This window comes from Lissotriton helveticus, chromosome 8 (assembly GCF_964261635.1).
Source record: "Lissotriton helveticus chromosome 8, aLisHel1.1, whole genome shotgun sequence".
NCBI lineage: Eukaryota > Metazoa > Chordata > Amphibia > Caudata > Salamandridae > Lissotriton > Lissotriton helveticus.
This window is the reverse complement of record NC_136069.1, coordinates 1,425,656,234-1,425,673,848: the sequence shown is the minus strand read 5'-3', so window position 1 is coordinate 1,425,673,848 and position 17,615 is coordinate 1,425,656,234.

Genomic DNA, 17,615 nt, shown 5'->3' with positions numbered 1-17,615 from the left:
ATATGGAGGAACGAATTCTCACCCATTAAGAAACAGGAATACAGGGCGGCCATTGGAACATACAAGGCAGAAATAAAAAGAGCCCAGGCCACTAGCGGCCAATTCCCCCAGAGAAACTTTTCTCATTGCTAAAAAGTTACTTAAGTCCCCAACCCTCCGGTAGCACCAGATCCATTGGGACACTGCTGCAATGAACTTGTTGAATATTTTTCCACCAAAGTACAAAATATTCTCAAGCGTCTTCCCCAAAGAGACAGTAATATTATAATCAAGCCTTTGGACTCAAGTCAGCACGAAAATGAACATTATCTGGAGACTTATACCCAGTTGACTCAGGAGTCATTCCTAGCTATCATATCTTCAGTTAAATCTGGGTCGTCAATTGGACCCTGTAACACCTAACATTCTGAAACTGGTAGTGCCTACAGTTGCCCCCACCATCACCAGCCTGATTATTGCCTCCCTCGCATCGGGTATGGTCCCCCGAGTGGAAAAGGGCAACGGGTGAAAGCATTGCTAACAAAACTAATTTGGACCTTGCCGACCTGTGCAATTATTGTCCCATCTCGCTCCTTCCTGGAATCAGTGAAATCGTGTTGAAACAGGTCGCCACGTTCCTTGAGTCCCATAATTTGCTTCACCCCTCATAAATAGGCTTCTGCCCCCGTCAAGCCACTGACACCGCCTTACTAGTGGTGGTGGAAGAATCAAGAAAGATCCTTAACTCAGGAGGATCGTCTGCCATAATACTCCTCGACCTGAGGGCAGCCTTCGATACGGTAAACTATCCAATTTAGAGTCACCCTCTCAGGAGCACAGGAGTGAACAGCACTACCCTACTATGGCTCCAATATTTTCTAGAAGAAAGATTTTTCCAGATTTTGAAGGCGACACCTTTTCAAAACCTATCCCCCTTCAGTGTGGAGTCCCTCAGTTTTCATCCCTGAGTCCCACCCTTTTTAATGTCTATATGTCCCCACTGGAAGGTATTATATCCCCCTTGGCGATCCATATAGTAAAATATGCAGACGACACACAGTTGGTTGTCAAATTGAACCAGGTCGACCAGACGCCCACTGACCTCCATTCTTGTCTTGAGGAAGTTGCTAAGTGGATGAGTGTGTCCCATCTAAAACTTAATGGTGAGAAAACCGAGCTTATGCTTCTCGGCAACCATCTAAGCTTTAAATCAAGTACCATGTGGCCAGCCTGTATGGGCCCGGTACCGACCCCAAAAACAGACATAAAAATTCTAGGCATCTGGTTAGATCAAGACCTCACATTTAAAGCTCAAGCCAGGAAGACTGCTGCATCATGTTACGGCTTGCTAAGAATGCTAAGTGCTTCCTCTCTTACCAGGCCCTTATTCTTGAAAGGATAGATGATGGCAAAGCCCTTTACCTAGGTGCCCCAAACTCAGTGGTCACAAAACTGCAGATCGTCCAAAACTCCGCAGCATGACTACTCATGGGGACCCACATCTGTTGTTCAGCAAAACCTGCGCTATGCGCCCTTCATTGGCTCCCGGTGCAAGAGAGACTCAATTTTAAAGTTCTCTGCCTTGCCCACAAGTCTCTTGAAGGGAGTGGACCACCTATCATCAAAACCATGATCCTACCTTATAAGGCTAACAGAAGACTCCACTCAGATGAGCCCCACTTAGCAGTTGTACCCAGGAGCAAGAAGGCCAGAAGTGGCGGCCGGCTATTTTCATACAACAACGTCAAACTCTGAACACCATTCTGCTGTATCTTCGTAGAGAATCCAACCATCTCACATTCTGGAAACAGCTAAAGACCTGGCTTTTTCTGTAGGGGGCATGTCAACTCTAGTTGTCGCTACAGCGCTGGGATGCACCCTGGTAGCCATGCGCTATATAAAACCTTTTCATTCATTCATTAATTGTCTTATGTTTCTCAGTACCAACCATTGTGTTTTGTTGTTGATTTGAATACAAGGCAGTGTAGCTCTTTTTTCTTGTCTCTTATAAAGACCTTTTAGTTAGATGCCCAGAGGCTTGGTTCTAGTGTATTCCTCATCCCAATGAGATATATTGCATAGGATCGAATTAATAGTTTTCACCACTAGAAAATACAATGACTGGTCAGATGATTATATTGTATGAACTGTGAGTTCCTGCACATTTTATAGCGTGGTGCCATTATCTGCTGTTTCCGTGCTGTGTTATCCAGTATGCTTTATGGATGTTGTAGCAATGTTTGACCATGATCAAAGTCGTGTTGTGATGTTTTAGCAAATTTCTTTCTTTCCCCAAATTGATTCAAAATATATATTTTTTTAAATTATTTTTATTGAACACAAAAATAGAGAAATATGTATTATAACCCAGTAAATACATTATAAGTCCTAATATAACTTTGACACTAGGAGAAAAAAATCAATTAGTAAATAATAAAGGTATCAATCAAAATGGTGGGCACATCATCTCCGGCCTGCCAAAAAAAAAAATAATGGTGAATAAAGTGCAGTGTAACAACAGTACATTCAGTGATACATTTTGTCTCATGGAACACTACATTCCATTTGTAGTTTCTTTTGTTTCTTCCAGTTTTTTTATTAAGAGTTTCTTGATTTGGAATGAAAAGGAGAATAAAGTGCATTGTAACAGCAAGACATTTCGATCATGATAAGACATCAGCGAAAAGTAAGATGTCATCATAAATTGGCTTAGCTCATCCCTGTAGGAGGGGTCGCTGCCTATATAAATGACCAAGAGCCACTGTAAGAGTTAGAAGCTCTTTATTCACGGAGCGCCGGGCAGCGCGCACTTTCTCTTTCTGCCGGATCGGCAACCACAAATTGGCCGACTTCCGGTTCCGCCCTCTCGGGGAAGAACTAGACCGCTACTACATATCTCCCCCCTTTAACCATTAACAATTGATCAAACAATTCCCACAGTCTTACTAGATGTCCATATGACAGTTCTCGAACTTCTTGGGTACTCTCACCATACGTCCTGCTCGTGTCCTCACCCCTTCCGTTTCCTTTCCGTCTCTCGGGGTTCTCGGGGTAACCGGCATCACCTGCTGGCCGCTCGATGCACCTCCTATTCTGTCCTGTCTCTCTCTGTTCCTTTCTTCCTCCATGCCCTTGGCTGCAGCTTCGCTTCTGTCTGCACCTTCTTCATTGTGTCCAACTTCCTCAATAGCCATCTCCTCTACTTGCTCTTCCTTTCTTCCAACTTGCTCTGGTATCCTTCCATTGACATCACTTCTCTGGATACCTTCTTCACTTTCTGTCCCGCTTTCAGTTTCCCATCTTAGGATTTTGTTGCACTTCGCCATTCTGTCTTGCGACCATACTTTCCCATCACTCAACAACGCCGACCTGGCATATGGTTCTATGACTTGAAGGGGTGGCGTGAATTTGCTTTCTCCTTTTCTTTTTAATGTGGCCACTCTCACTCTCAATTAATGCCTCACTCATTAATACACATCCAAGTACAATCGTAGACCCGGTAGAAACACAATTTAAATGCTACCAGAAATAAATGTTATATAACATAAATTCCAAGGTCTGGACGTGTTCAATAAAAATATAATCACACAGGAACAGCACATTCACCTAGAAAAGTGTGAAGAATAGAGAGAGCACCTCACGGTAGAACAACCCGAGGGGGTTCCCGGTTGATGATTACCGGTATACCCACTTCTCATCATTGGCAACTCTCTCTATTGTGAAAAGACAACCATGCACTCAACAGAAGAGTAGTGCGGACGTGAGAATAGTGAAGGAAAAACACAAATAGTGACCAACGTATCAAACCACTGATACCTGTTAGCAGTGTCAAAAGTACACTCAACAAAACCCCAAACAAACCACAACACCAAGAGAAAAATAAATCATATGTGTAGTGGTGCTTTGCTTGCTATTACCGTTTTATTCTGATGCAGCAGAGCACTACTTAATTAAAAATGGATATTTCATATACCATAAAAGTTCCTTTCCTCAAGCCGACATGTTTCATCGCTCCTTCTATGGCGATTTCATCAGGGCATATGAGGGGTTTATTATTCTCAGTCTTTTCAACCTGTACTGGACCTGGAGTGCGCTACGTCAGCACATACCAGCGTCACTCCTCAGGACACCGTGTCAGCTGTCCACGTGTCCGAAACCGTGACTCGAACTGATCACAGTCACTGTAGCCGCGTCCCTCCGGCGCTTCGGACGGTCGGACCGTGAAAAGACTGAGAATAATAAACCCCTCATATGCCCTGATGAAATCGCCATAGAAGGAGCGATGAAACATGTCGGCTTGAGGAAAGGAACTTTTATGGTATATGAAATATCCATTTTTAATTAAGTAGTGCTCTGCTGCATCAGAATAAAACGGTAATAGCAAGCAAAGCACCACTACACATATGATTTATTTTTCTCTTGGTGTTGTGGTTTGTTTGGGGTTTTGTTGAGTGTACTTTTGACACTGCTAACAGGTATCAGTGGTTTGATACGTTGGTCACTATTTGTGTTTTTCCTTCACTATTCTCACGTCCGCACTACTCTTCTGTTGAGTGCATGGTTGTCTTTTCACAATAGAGAGAGTTGCCAATGATGAGAAGTGGGTATACCGGTAATCATCAACCGGGAACCCCCTCGGGTTGTTCTACCGTGAGGTGCTCTCTCTATTCTTCACACTTTTCTAGGTGAATGTGCTGTTCCTGTGTGATTATATTTTTATTGAACACGTCCAGACCTTGGAATTTATGTTATATAACATTTATTTCTGGTAGCATTTAAATTGTGTTTCTACCGGGTCTACGATTGTACTTGGATGTGTATTAATGAGTGAGGCATTAATTGTTTGAATACTGTTTGAGTGGGGGGCTGCCTCGCCCATTTCCCCTCCCCCTGTACCCCTTCAGATTTTGTGCACTCTCACTCTCACCCAGTCTCCCTTTTCCAGAGACACTGGATGTACATTTCGTCGCTTGTTGAAATGTTCTGTATATGTCTCTTGCGCTCTCTCTAGATTTCTTTTCACAATCGCAGGAGACCATTTACTCTGCACCACCATCTGTCTCCATGCCATGTTGTCCCTTGTGAATGGTTCACGTCCTCTCAAAATTTTGAACGGACTGTATCCGGTGCTGCCAGGAGTGATGCGGTATGCCCAGAGCATCTTGGGTAGCTCCCTTTCCCAATCCTTTCCATTGCTTATGGCCGCTTGGATTGTCCCCATTATGACACGGTTGAACCGTTCAACCAGTCCATTTCCAGCCGGGTGGTATATGGGAGTGTTTTGTACGTCAATCCCATTTCTGGACATTAACGCTTCCCATTTGGCAGAAATAAACTGTGGCCCATTGTCGCATGTAATGATCTTGGGGATTCCTTCCTTCACAAAGAGCGCGTTTAGGAATGCCAGTACCGCTTTAGTGTCTACCGTTTCTCTCACCTCCACCTCAGGCCATTTAGAGTACCTGTCCACCAATACTATGGCATATTTCTGGATCCCCTCCATGTTCAGAATGGGTCCTATTATGTCTATGGACTCCATCTCCCAGGGGCTGCTGGGAATAGGGAACTTGCCTAGTTGTGGTCTCACAAGAGTTTGTGTCTTGTCTGCTTTGGCACATGATTCGCATTCTTTCACATACCTCTCCACCTGGGTATCGATGGCAGGCCACCAGTATGCTTGTTTTGCCAAGGCTTTTTTCCTCCTTATACCTTGATGTCCCTCATGTAGGATTGCCAACAGATGTCCTACCAATCCTTGGGGAGGAACGATCTTGTCTCCTCTCAACAGGAAAATGGGATTCTCTCCCAGTGACAGTTCATCTCTTATCTCCCAGTATTTCTTCAGTTTGTCGTCTTGGTGTCTTTTCTCTGGCCATCCATGTGTCACATATCCCTTTATGGCCTCCATGTCTTCATCTTTCTGATATGCCTCAGTCCATTCTTGTCCACTGATCACCTGTTCCACGTCCTGCAGAGTAGCTACCATGTACCCCTCCCATCCCGGGGAGTCCTGTTCTTCTGCTTTCTCTTTAGCTGCCGCTCTACTCAAAAAATCTGCAACTTTATTCCTGTGGCCTGGTATATACTCCACTTCATAGACGTAGTCTAAATGTCTCAAGGCCATCTTTGCTATCCTAGGAGTGGCATGCGCATGACCGCTTGATGTAAGTACCTTTATCAGCGGCTTGTGATCCGTGCGAACTAAGAACATGGTTCCCCACAGGAACTGCCGGAAGCGTTCCATCGCCCACACCACAGCCAGCATTTCTTTCTCGATGACACTGAACTTTTCTTCATTCGGTGCCAGTGTTCGAGAAGCGAAACAGACGGTGGATATCTCCCCACTGTCCGACCTTTGCATCAAGACTGCTCCCAAACCACGGTCGCTGGCATCAGTCGTGAGTATGGATTTGGCCCCTTGGTCAAAGCCCTTGAGAGGAATGGCCTCGCTCATTTCCTTCTTCAAGGTTTCAAATTCCTCCTGCTCTTCTCCGCTCCACTTGAATCAGTTTCTCTCCTTTAGCAGTTGACGCATGTGGTGTGTCTTTGTAGCAAAATTCTGGATACATTTGCTATAAAATTCCGCCATGTCGAGGAATGATCTGACATCTTCCTTCTTTTCCATGTCGAGGAATGATCTGACATCTTCCTTCTTTTCCTTATCGCCTCCATGTTTTCTCTCTTGGGCTCTATTCCTTTCTCGCTAATTTCATGCCCCAGGTACGTCACTGACGGCTTCCCAAATTTACACTTCGCCCACTCAGCGGTAAGGCCATTGTCTTGTAGCACCTTCAGTACAGTGTGGACTTTCTCGTTGTGTTCAGGCATTGACCTTCCCATTATCAGAATGTCGCCTTGGAAGTACTGAACTACCTCCACTTGTTTAAAAAGCTGGTGCATTAGTTTCTGGAACACCGCCGCTGCTGATGCCAACCCGAACGGCATTCTCAAGAATTTATAACATCCGAATGGTGTTATGAAGGACGTGAGGTGGTTGCACTTGGGGTGTAGTGTTACTTGATGGTAGGCCGAGGACAGGTCTACTGTAGAAAACCACTTGATTCCTTTCGTCCTCGCGAGCATCTCGTTAATGCGTGGGAGTGGGAATTTGTCAACTAGAATGTTTTTGTTCAATTCCCTGAGGTCCACACACAGCCTCACCTTGCCGTTGGGCTTCTGTGCTACAACCAAAGGCGACAACCACTCTGCACTCTCAATCGCTACGATTATCCCTCCTTTCTCCAATCTGTCCAACTCCTCTTGCACGGCCTCTCTGCAGCGAAACGGTATGTTCCGAACTTTGTGGCTCACCGGTGTAGCTCCTTCCTTCAGACATATCATGTGCTTAAACTTGGCTAGCTCTCCAATCTTTCCGCTGAACACTTGGGGGTACTCTCTCTTCCATGATTCAATTTCTGTTCCTCCCTCCATATCCATAAGCAATACTTTCTCTATTCCTCCTGGATTGAGTTGGATCCCTAGAGCGCCTTGATCTTTCCACCCTAGGACCGAGGGTTCTTTTTCTGCCACATACAACTTGCAGTATGCTCGCCTTCCTCTAAATTCAAATGGTAACAGGCAGTATCCTAACATGGGTATTCTTTGCCCCGTGTAGGTGACTGGTCTCACGTCCATTGGTCTTAACTCTTCCTTTATGTCTTTCAGGAATTTCTCTTCCCACACTTTTCTCTGGACTATTGTGATGGGAGCTCCCGAGTCGGCTACGATGTCAACCTTCACACCTCCAATGCTCATGTTGAGTGTTGGCCTGCTGGATCCTTTGCAATCCACATCTAGGTCTTGGTCGTCTATGTACAAGAGCTCCTCTAGGTACTCTTCTTCCGCTTGTGTCTCTTCATCCTCTGGAGTGCCTTGGTCAATGTATTTAATTGCCACCCCTTTGGGCTTACGCCTGCACACTTTTTCGTAATGTCCATACACGTTGCAGAACGCTCATCTCGCCCTGAATGCCGGGCACACTTTGTCATTTCCTAGGTGAGAGGTGCTTCCGCACCTGTAGCAGCTTAACCGTCTCTTTCCGCTCACCGTTTTCAACGTGCCAGCTGTATGTTGGCCCCACTTGGTGTGTGTGTATCTGGGTGGGCCTCGATGATTGGTTTTGTCTCCCTTGTTGTGCACCATCACTCTGCACACCGTTTGTGTGTTTCCTGCTTCCTTCCTGGCCGCCTGCGCAGATCTTTTAGAGAGCTCTGCTTTCTTGACCAATGCCCAAACTTCTTTGAGCGATGTGTCGCCATTCACCCACAGCTTCTCCTGTATTGTCGTGTTGGTCGTATGCATGATAATCTGATCTCTTACTAAGTCGTCGTGCAGGGTTCCAAATTTGCAGGTAAGGGCTAATTTTTGCAACGCTGCAACGTATTCATCTATGGTCTCTCCATTTTCCTGCTTTTTCTGGAAGAAATGACTCCGATCTATGGCAACACATACCACCGGCCTATAGTGCGTATCCAAGTCTTCTATCGCATGCCAGAACACATCTGTGTCTGTCGGATCTCTCGTGGCCTTCACCAAATTGTCTAATACCCTCAAACCTTCTGGCCCTAGATTATGCAGGAGAATCTTCCTCCTACTGGGACTGGAGTACTCCGCCTCGCTCTCTTCCTCTAATGCCTCCAGGTAGTTCAGGAAATATCTCTTCCAGTCCTCCCGCGGCATCGTGGGTTCCCCTCTCTTTGGCAGGAAGGGCATCATGTTAGTTAGGGAGGAGGATGGTGCGGCCATCTTTCCGTTCTCCCTCGTGGCTTCCTGGTCTGGAACGGTGTGGTTGGGCGGGCTTCCTGGCGCCTGCCTCGCGTCCGTTACGCGTTCTTGGTCTTGTCCGCTGTTCACTCCTCCCGTTGCACCCCTGGCGTCCAGGGTAACCTGCCGACTTGCCTCGCCTCTCTTGCTGGGTTCCCCACGTTGTGTCGATTGATTCGCCAGCTTTCAGCGGCGTGGTGCCGTGGTAGGGATTCCTGTGCGTCTGCACCCACTACTGTGCTCCCCTTTCCCAGGCCAGGGGCGTGCTTTGTGTCCCTACGGTGGCACTTGCTACTGTGGTGTACTCGTGCCCCCGTACCTCCTCTTTCTGGAGTTGCCAGGTGTGTACCTCTGGTTGTTCCTCTATGTCCGGCCCGACTGGAGTGCTGGACTCTGAGGGCTGCCTTGTTACTGCCCCCTTTCGCCGCTTCTCGCCCTCTGCCGCGCTCCAAGTCTTTCTTGCATGCTCCGTGGTGGCTCTCTCACCCTTTTAGTGACATCTGCCCTCTTGTGTGTCTGGTAGGGCTCTGCACCGCATGTGAACGTTGAACGTCGCGTTTTTGTAATTTGCGCCGTTTTGTTTATTTTGTCCTCACATAGCCGTATCCCATCCTCGTCGCCATTGTAGGAGGAGTCGCTGCCTAGTCAAGTCAAGTCAAGTTAAAATTTATATAGCGCACTACTCACCCAGAGGGTCTCAAGGCGCTTGAGGGAGGGGATGTTATTTACTTGTCAAAAATCCAAGTTTTGAGTTGTTTTCTGAAGGAGAGGTGGTTCTGTGTGAGGCAGAGGTGGGTGGGTAGAGAATTCCAGGTTTTGGCCGCTAAGTAGGAGAAAGATCTTCCTCCCATGGTGGACCTTTGGATGCGTGGAATCGCGGCAAGGGCCTGATTGGACGATCGGAGTTCGCGGGTAGGGTGTAAAAGGTCAGGCGCGTGTTGAGGTATAAGGGTCCTAGGTTGTAGAGTGCTATGTGTGCGTGGGTGAGGAGACGGAACGTTATTCTCTTGTTGATGGGGAGCCAGTGGAGGTCTCTCAGGTGACCAGATATGTGATTGTGGCGGGGGATGTCTAGGATGAGTCTGGTGGAGGCGTTCTGAATGCGTTGGAGTTTTTTCTGTAACTTGGCTGTGGTTCGGGCCTAGAGGGTGTTTCCGTAGTCCAGTCGGCTTGTGACAAGTGCTTGGGTGACCGTCTTTCTTGTTTCGGTGGGGATCCATCGGAAGACCTTTTTGAGCATACGTAGGATGTTGAAACATGATGATGAGATGGCGTTGACTTGTCTGGTCATCGAGAGGGAGTAGTCCAGGATGAAGCCCAGGTTGCGTGCGTGGTCCGTTGGTTTGGGTGCATTGCCCAGGGGCGGTGGCCACCATGAGTCGTCCCAGGCAGAGGGGGATGATCCTAGGATGAGGACTTCTGTCTTGTCTGAATTCAGTTTTAAACGGCTGTTCTTCATCCACTCTGCTACGTCTTTCATTCCTTCGTGTAGGTTGGTTTTGGCGGTGTTTGGGTCTTTGGTGAGCGAGAGGATTAGCTGGGTGTCATCTGCGTAGGTGATAATGTTGAGGTTGTGTTGGCGCGCGATGGATGCGAGGAGACTCATGTAAACGTTGAAGAGGGTGGGGCTGAGCGATGATCCTTGTGGTACGCCGCAGATGACTTCAGTGGCCTTAGATCTGAATGGGGGGAGGCGGACTCTCTGCGTTCTTCCGGCGAGGACCGAGATGATCCAGTCCAGTGCTTTTCCTTGTATCCCGACATTGCTGAGGCGTTGTATGAGGGTGCTATGACAGACTGTGTAGAATGCTGCGGAGAGGTCCAGTAAGATGAGGGCGGCTGTTTCTCAGTTGTCAAGTAGTGTTCGAATGTCGTCAGTGGCTGCGATGAGGGTGTCTCGGTGCTGTGTTTGGCTCGGAAACCGGACTGTGAGGGGTCGAGGGAGTTGTTGGACTCGAGGAAGGCGGCGAGCTGATTGTTGACTGTTTTTTCAATGACTTTGGCAGGGAATGGGAGGAGCGAAATGGGGCGGTAGTTCTTAAGTTCGGTGGGGTCTGCTGTGGGTTTCTTCAGGAGGGCGCTGAGTTCGGCACGTTTCCTGCTTTCCAGGAAGGTAGCGGTGTTGAAAGAGCAGTTGATGATGTCTCGGAGTTGGGCTGCGATGATGGAGTCGGCCTTGTTGAAGATGTGATGGGGGAATGGGTCGGTTGGCGATCCGGAGTGGATGGAGTTCATCAGACGGCTGGTGTCTTCAGTGCTGATTGGGTTCCAGGCGTAAAGGTTGGTGGTGGGGTGTTTTGGTTCGATGGTTAGGGGGGTGAAGAGGTCACCGAAGCTGTTATGTATGTCAGTGATTTTGCTGTGGAATAACAAGGCTAGAGAGTCGCAGAGGTTTTGAGATGGAGAGATATCGTTGGTGTTGGCGCTGGGATTGGTAAACTCTTTGACGATGTTGAAGAGTTCCTTGCTGTTGTGGGCGTTGTTGTCGAGTCGGTCCTTATATGCGGATTTCTTGGTGGATCGGATCAGCTGGTGGTGTATGCGGGTGGCGTTCTTGAGGGCGGTCATGTTGTCTGTGGTTGGGTTATTACGCCAGGCTTTTCGAGGGTGCGGCAGATCTTTTTGGATTTCTTAAGATCGTCATTGAACCAAGGGGCTTTTTTTTACCTGGCTTGTTTTGATGGTTTTTCAAGGTGCTAATTTGTCAGCGCTGCGGGTGATCCATTGTGTGAGGTTGATGGCTGCTTGATTTGGGTCCGATGATTTGGTGGGAGGGTTAAGGTGAAGCGATGTGGTGAGCTGGTCGGAGGTAATTTTGTTCCAGTTTCTACGGGGGATTTGTTGTGGGTGGTCGTCTTTCTGTAGTTGAAGTGGATGCAGCTGTGGTCCGTCCAAAGGAGTTCCGTGGCATTATTGAATGAGATAAGCTTGCTGGAGGAGAAGATTGGGTCGAGTGTGTGTCCGGCGTAGTGGGTGGGGGTGTTTACCAGTTGTTTGAGTCCGAGATTGACGAGATTGTCCAGAAGGGTAGTGGTGTTGCTGTTGTTGTTTTTTTCCAAGTGGAAGTTGAGGTCTCCTAGTAGAATGTAGTCCACGGAGGGGAGGGCGTGTGGGCTGATGAAGTCGGTGATGTCTTCGCTGAATTGTGTGCGGGGTCCTGGTGGTCTGTAGATGAGGGTGCCTCTGAGTGTGGTATTAGGGTCGATGTGAATCTGGAAGTGAAGGTGTTCGGCAGCTGCGAAGATGTCGTCGGAACTGGTCGTGATGCGGAAGGTGTTCTTGTGAACGATGGCAATGCCTCCACCTGTTTGGTTTATGCGGTCCTTTCGGATGATCTTGTAGCCGTCCGGGATGGCTATGGTGATGTCGGGCGCGAATGAGGCGTTCATCCAGGTTTCTGTAAGGAAGGCGACGTCCGGTGTTGTGGTGTCAAGTAGGTTCCATAGTTCAGTGGCGTGTTTGTGGACCGAGCAGGTGTTGAGCAGGATGCACCTAAGTTGGTTGGTGTCGGAGCTCTGTTTCTTGTTTGTGGGCTTAGTGATGCTGTTGAAGTTGCAGGAGTGACAAGTGAAGGGTCCGTGGGTGTGTCCTGGGGCAGCTTGGTAGCAGACTGGGAGACGGGCGGGGTTGAGTGCGGAGAGGGATGCGGCGTCGTACGTTATGCGGGAGGTGTGGATTTTGCGGGGACCAGGGGGTCTGGCGCTGGGCGCGGTCCAGGCGCGGACGGGCGTAGACGGCCTTACCTTTGGCGCGCCTTCGGCACGCATTGGGAGCGTCCGCAGCGCGTGAACGCTTCGCGCACATGTCTCCGTCATAAGTTGATAGTGGAGGGGGGGCGGAGCGAGGGAGGAGCAGCTGGGAGGCGGGAGCGGGGTGGAGAGACGGGCTAGGAGGCACACAACAAAATGGCAGCAAAAACAAAAGCGAAAGGCACTAATTATTTATACTAAGCAATGCGTGCAATAGAGCGCTACAATACTATACTGGCACAAATATTTTCAGAAGCAATGCGTGCAATAGAGCGCTACAATACTATACTGGCACAAATACTTTCTAAAGCAATGCGAGCAATGCACAAATTAGATCCTGGCAGCAGTGAGCAACAGAGCGCTAAGATACCGAACAGGCACCAATTATTCTGAAAGCAATGCGAGCAGTGTACTACGATACCCAAAGACGAGGGAGCGTGGGGAGCGACCGTTTCTGCCTATATAAATGGCCAAGAGCCACTGTAAGAGTTAGAAGCTCTTTATTCACGGAGCGCCGGGGCAGCGCGCACTTTCTCTTTCTGCCGGATCGACAACCACAAAATGGCCGACTTCCGTTTCCTGGAAGCGGCTTCCGGTTCCGCCCTCTCGGGGAAGAACTAGACCGCTACTACAATCCCTACCTTTCAGCAGAAAATTGTACTGTAGTTCATTGTATCATAAATAAGGATCTAATCAATGTTATTGAAGTGCTAAAAGCAATAAACTGCATAGTAAAATGATGAAGGGATGAACAGCGAGGAACAATTATGTAAAGATAAAGTGGAGTGCAATGACAGTACATTTAGTTAACATCTTAAAACATTACAGGAATGAGAGATGGCATTGATCACCTATGCCCCACCCTATCCTCAATAAAAGTATGGTATTGTAAATATCTCTGGCAAGTGCAAATTATTGATATATTTTCTAGATGCAGCCAACTCACATCAGAATAGTGCTTCCCTTCCTTTCCTCCACCACCAATCATCAGGAATTTTTAATACAATCAGAAGAACGCTCTACCCAGAGAGCTCTAAATAACCCTCTACTCCTCGAGTTGTTCCATAAATTTCCAAACCCTCGTAAACCTTTGATCTCACCAACCCTTTTTGCATAGGCCTCTTCAAATTTACCTGTGCAGATCATTTCATTATGCCATTCTAAATATGTGGCAACTCTACGTATCTTCCAGTTCAGCAGAATAGGGGATTGTGCCACCATAGAGGTGATCAAAATAAATGCTTGCTTGGCTGTAATATTTAAAGACGGTAACTTTTGTTTTGACAAACCAAAAAGTGCCTCTGCGGGCTCCGGGTCGACTTAGCCCTGTAAGCCTTTACTAAGGGTGGCAGTTTATTTTTCACAAAATTGAGCCAACAGTGGACAGGTTAAGAAAGTATAAAGCCACCTGGCTGCTGGAACCTAAAACATCTATTTTCCAATTTTGGGTACATTCTGTGTAGGGCCTTAGGGGTGTAATATGCCATCCATCATGAAAGTAAAGACACATACACTTGACATTTGCAGCCCTCAAGGCTTTACTACCAAGTTGCAAGATTATCTGCTACTCGACCTTGGATAAAAAGCATTGCGTTGTCGCGGGAAATTTTTGCCAAAACATTCTTTATTAGATGTTTTTCTCCTTGACTCTGCAGAGATCCATACCAATTAGTCACACCACTCAGCCTAACTTTAAAAAAGAGAGACCAGTAGTGGTGATGGTCTGGAACGAGCAACAAGACAATACTTTTCCACTAGGTGGGTAATTTGTATGAATCCAAAAAAACCGGCATACTACGATCCCCACACCTTGCTATAATTTACTGCAAGGAGAAACACCTCTCTCCCAGAAGAAAATGGCCCAGCTCTCCGATGCAATTTACATTCACAAACCTTAATTGATTGGACTCATATTGACCTAAAACTTGAAGTTCCTTTAACTGGAGATATTCATGCCCTGCCTTTGACGCGGTGGTAGTATAAAGAGACTGGATTCTAGTAGGCAGGTCTTGTAATGTCTTATACCTTGTTCTTTTTGGGAGTTTAGGCTCTTTTATGAAGACCGGAAGCTGTGATCCCGCTTCCTTTGCCATTCTATTATTAACATAATCATCTAAAAATGCCGTTGAATCCGATATACGAACCAAGAAGTCAAGGAGGGAAGCTTTGTAGTATACACATATCTGAGATAATGCCAATTGCCCGTTATTTATTCCTAATTGTAGGTCTGGATATTTAACTCTGCGTGCCTTTTAGTTTCAGACAAACTGACGAAAAAAGAACATCCAGCTCTTTGAAATAGTCTGACTTTATTTTTATCGGAAATTCATGAATAAAAATACTAATAAAGGCAACATTGACATTTTGATGAGGGCGACCCCGCCAATAAAAGTAAAAGGGAGAAGAGACTATCTATCAAGAAGATTCCTAATTTTGATTAAGGTAACCTCATTACTCAGCTTATAAAGTTCAGCATAGGAATTAGTTACATAAACTCCTAGATAAAGAATCAGATTGATTGAGACCACTGAGTAATGAAACCTACCAGGGAGATTATCACCTGAGGTGTTGAACATCAGGGTTTCTGTTTTATTATGATTAATTGTGTACCCTCCAATGGATTGAAACTGCTCAAACTCACCCAAAATTCATCAGACCTGAGATTCAAAACCATATCGTCTGCAAATAATTTGAGCTTAACCATACCTTCCGTTGGGGCCTTAATTCCCGGATTAGCCCTTATCCTGGCTGCCAATTGCTCGATGAAGAAGGTAGAAAGTACGGGTGATATGGGACAGCCCTGACGAGTTCCCAGATTTATATCTATAGTTTCGAGCATGCAGGAGTTCAAAATAATTTGATCCTGTGCATCCTGGTATATATTATATAAAATATTAATGATTATACTGGGAAATCTAACCCTTTTGAGTGCAAAAAACGGTATCCCAGTTAACAAAGTTGAATGTTTTTTCAGCTTTGACCATCATTATGAATGCAGGTATCTGATTAGTATTAATAAAAATCAATAGCATGTAATTGAAAAGTGATATTAGCAGACATTTGCCATCCTGGCAAAAAGCCGGTCTGGCGACAGGTGTAATTCTGTTGGCCCAGACTTTCATTAAGATTTTATAATCAAAATTTAAGAGACTGATAGGTCTATATGAGTGAACATCGCGAGGATTCTTCCCCCTTTAACAAAACTAACAATAAGTTATTCCTTAAATATTTGGGGGATGCTGCTATTTTAATATGAAGAGGGCTCCCCTACACCCCGAACCACATAGTGATAGACGAGCAGGGTCAGTACGTGACCGTGTTTAGTAAGTTGGAAGGGAAGGCCCTGAGCTTGGTCTCTGTTTATGTCCCACCTGCAACACTCACCTCTACCCTTCACTGCCTCACACACATAATCTAAGCCCTGCCCCTGGGTCAGACCATAATTGGAGGTGACTTTAATGAAGTTATGCAACCAGCTCTTGTCACAACTGGCTCACCCTCCCCGACGAGACTGGCTCACGCCAAGAAGCTGTCTGGTTGGTCAGCCGTCCTCGGCTTGGGTGATGTCTGAAGGGTCTTTAATCCTCGGGGTACTCAATATACCCATACCTCGGTGGCACACCACACACACTCTCGCATTGACCTACTCCTTCTACCTGCTCCCTATCGCCAAAGCATTTCCACTATTTCGATCCTCCCCGGGGGATCTCAGGCCATTCGGCCCTGTCATTGCACCTGGGTGGCTCCTCAGCCGGACCTTGGATGGTCTGGAGGTTGAACTTGTGGTTCTTACAAGACAAGGAGTCCAAAGAAGCGATAGAGGAGGAATTGCGTCACTATTTTCTCACTAATCAGTGCTCGGTCTCATGCCCGATCACACTATGTGAGACCAGTAAAGCCACTATCCGGGGAATGAACGGGGGCCTGGTGCACGCGAAATGGGCGGTGCGGTCTGATTGCCTGACCCAGCTCGAGACTCAAGCAACACGGCTGGAAAAGACCCTTTTTGACACTGATTAAGTCGGACACGACATGCAGCTTGCAGCCATTCGAGAAGAAATAAGACAGATCTTCCTCGACTCGGTCAAGATACTGTGGCGCTCCTCCGTGGACCGAGTCTGTGGCTGGGGCAAGAAAAACGGGAAGCAGTTACATAACTTGATTTCCTACCCCCTAGCTAACAGGATAATCCCCGAAATCTGTGATACTGCTGGGGTCAACCATTACACCTCGCAAACAATGGCACTTGGCATTGGTGGATAACTACGACCAGTTGTACTCCCCTCGCACCCCGAGGCAACGCCCTCGGAGATGCTTGGCCAGACGGGGACCCAGATCCCAGTGGAAACAGGAGATCTAGATTTCCCCTTTACCCCAGAGGAGGTACATGGGGCCATTTCTTCGTTGAGACCTGTGAAAACGACCGGGCCGGGTGAATGAATACAATACGGCCTACAGAGACCTGTTGGTTCATCAGCTTGTAGAGCTCTACGAGTACGTCGCCGAGATTGGTTCCTTTACCCCTGAGTGGCAATCAACTATCCCCATCAGAAGGCAATTGTTCAAGTACCTTGGGATCTGGGTGGCTCTGCTCCCGGAGCTGGTATGGGTGATAAATATCACCCTCCTGATCACGAAAGCCAAAGAAGACCTTAAGAGCTGGCAAACCCTACCACTTAACCCCCTCGGGAGGAGGGCACTGTTCATAATGATGGTCCTCCACCGCTTTCTATATATCATTCAGAACACCACCTTTCACTTCTTGAGCAGTTGGTTTAGAAAATTTGACGGGGTGCTCATGAGGTTTCTGTGGGGAGGTAACAGGCCACATATCGCCCTACCCCGATGCAACATTCCACCCTTTGACAGAGGAATGGGTATGACCGATCTCCACCTATACTATTTAGCCGCCACGCTCCTCGTCATCCAAGACTGGTTCACTGGGGGGGTGGTCTGACCCAGCCTACAAAACAGACCTCAGGGAACTGGACTTCCTCCAAATCCAAGCGTACTTATACGGGACCTCTATACCCCAGGCGATACCACCAGTTACCAGAGTGGTCCTGGTGGACTGGCGCATGACCTTGCCACACACCTGAGGGGACAAACAACTCAGTCAGCACA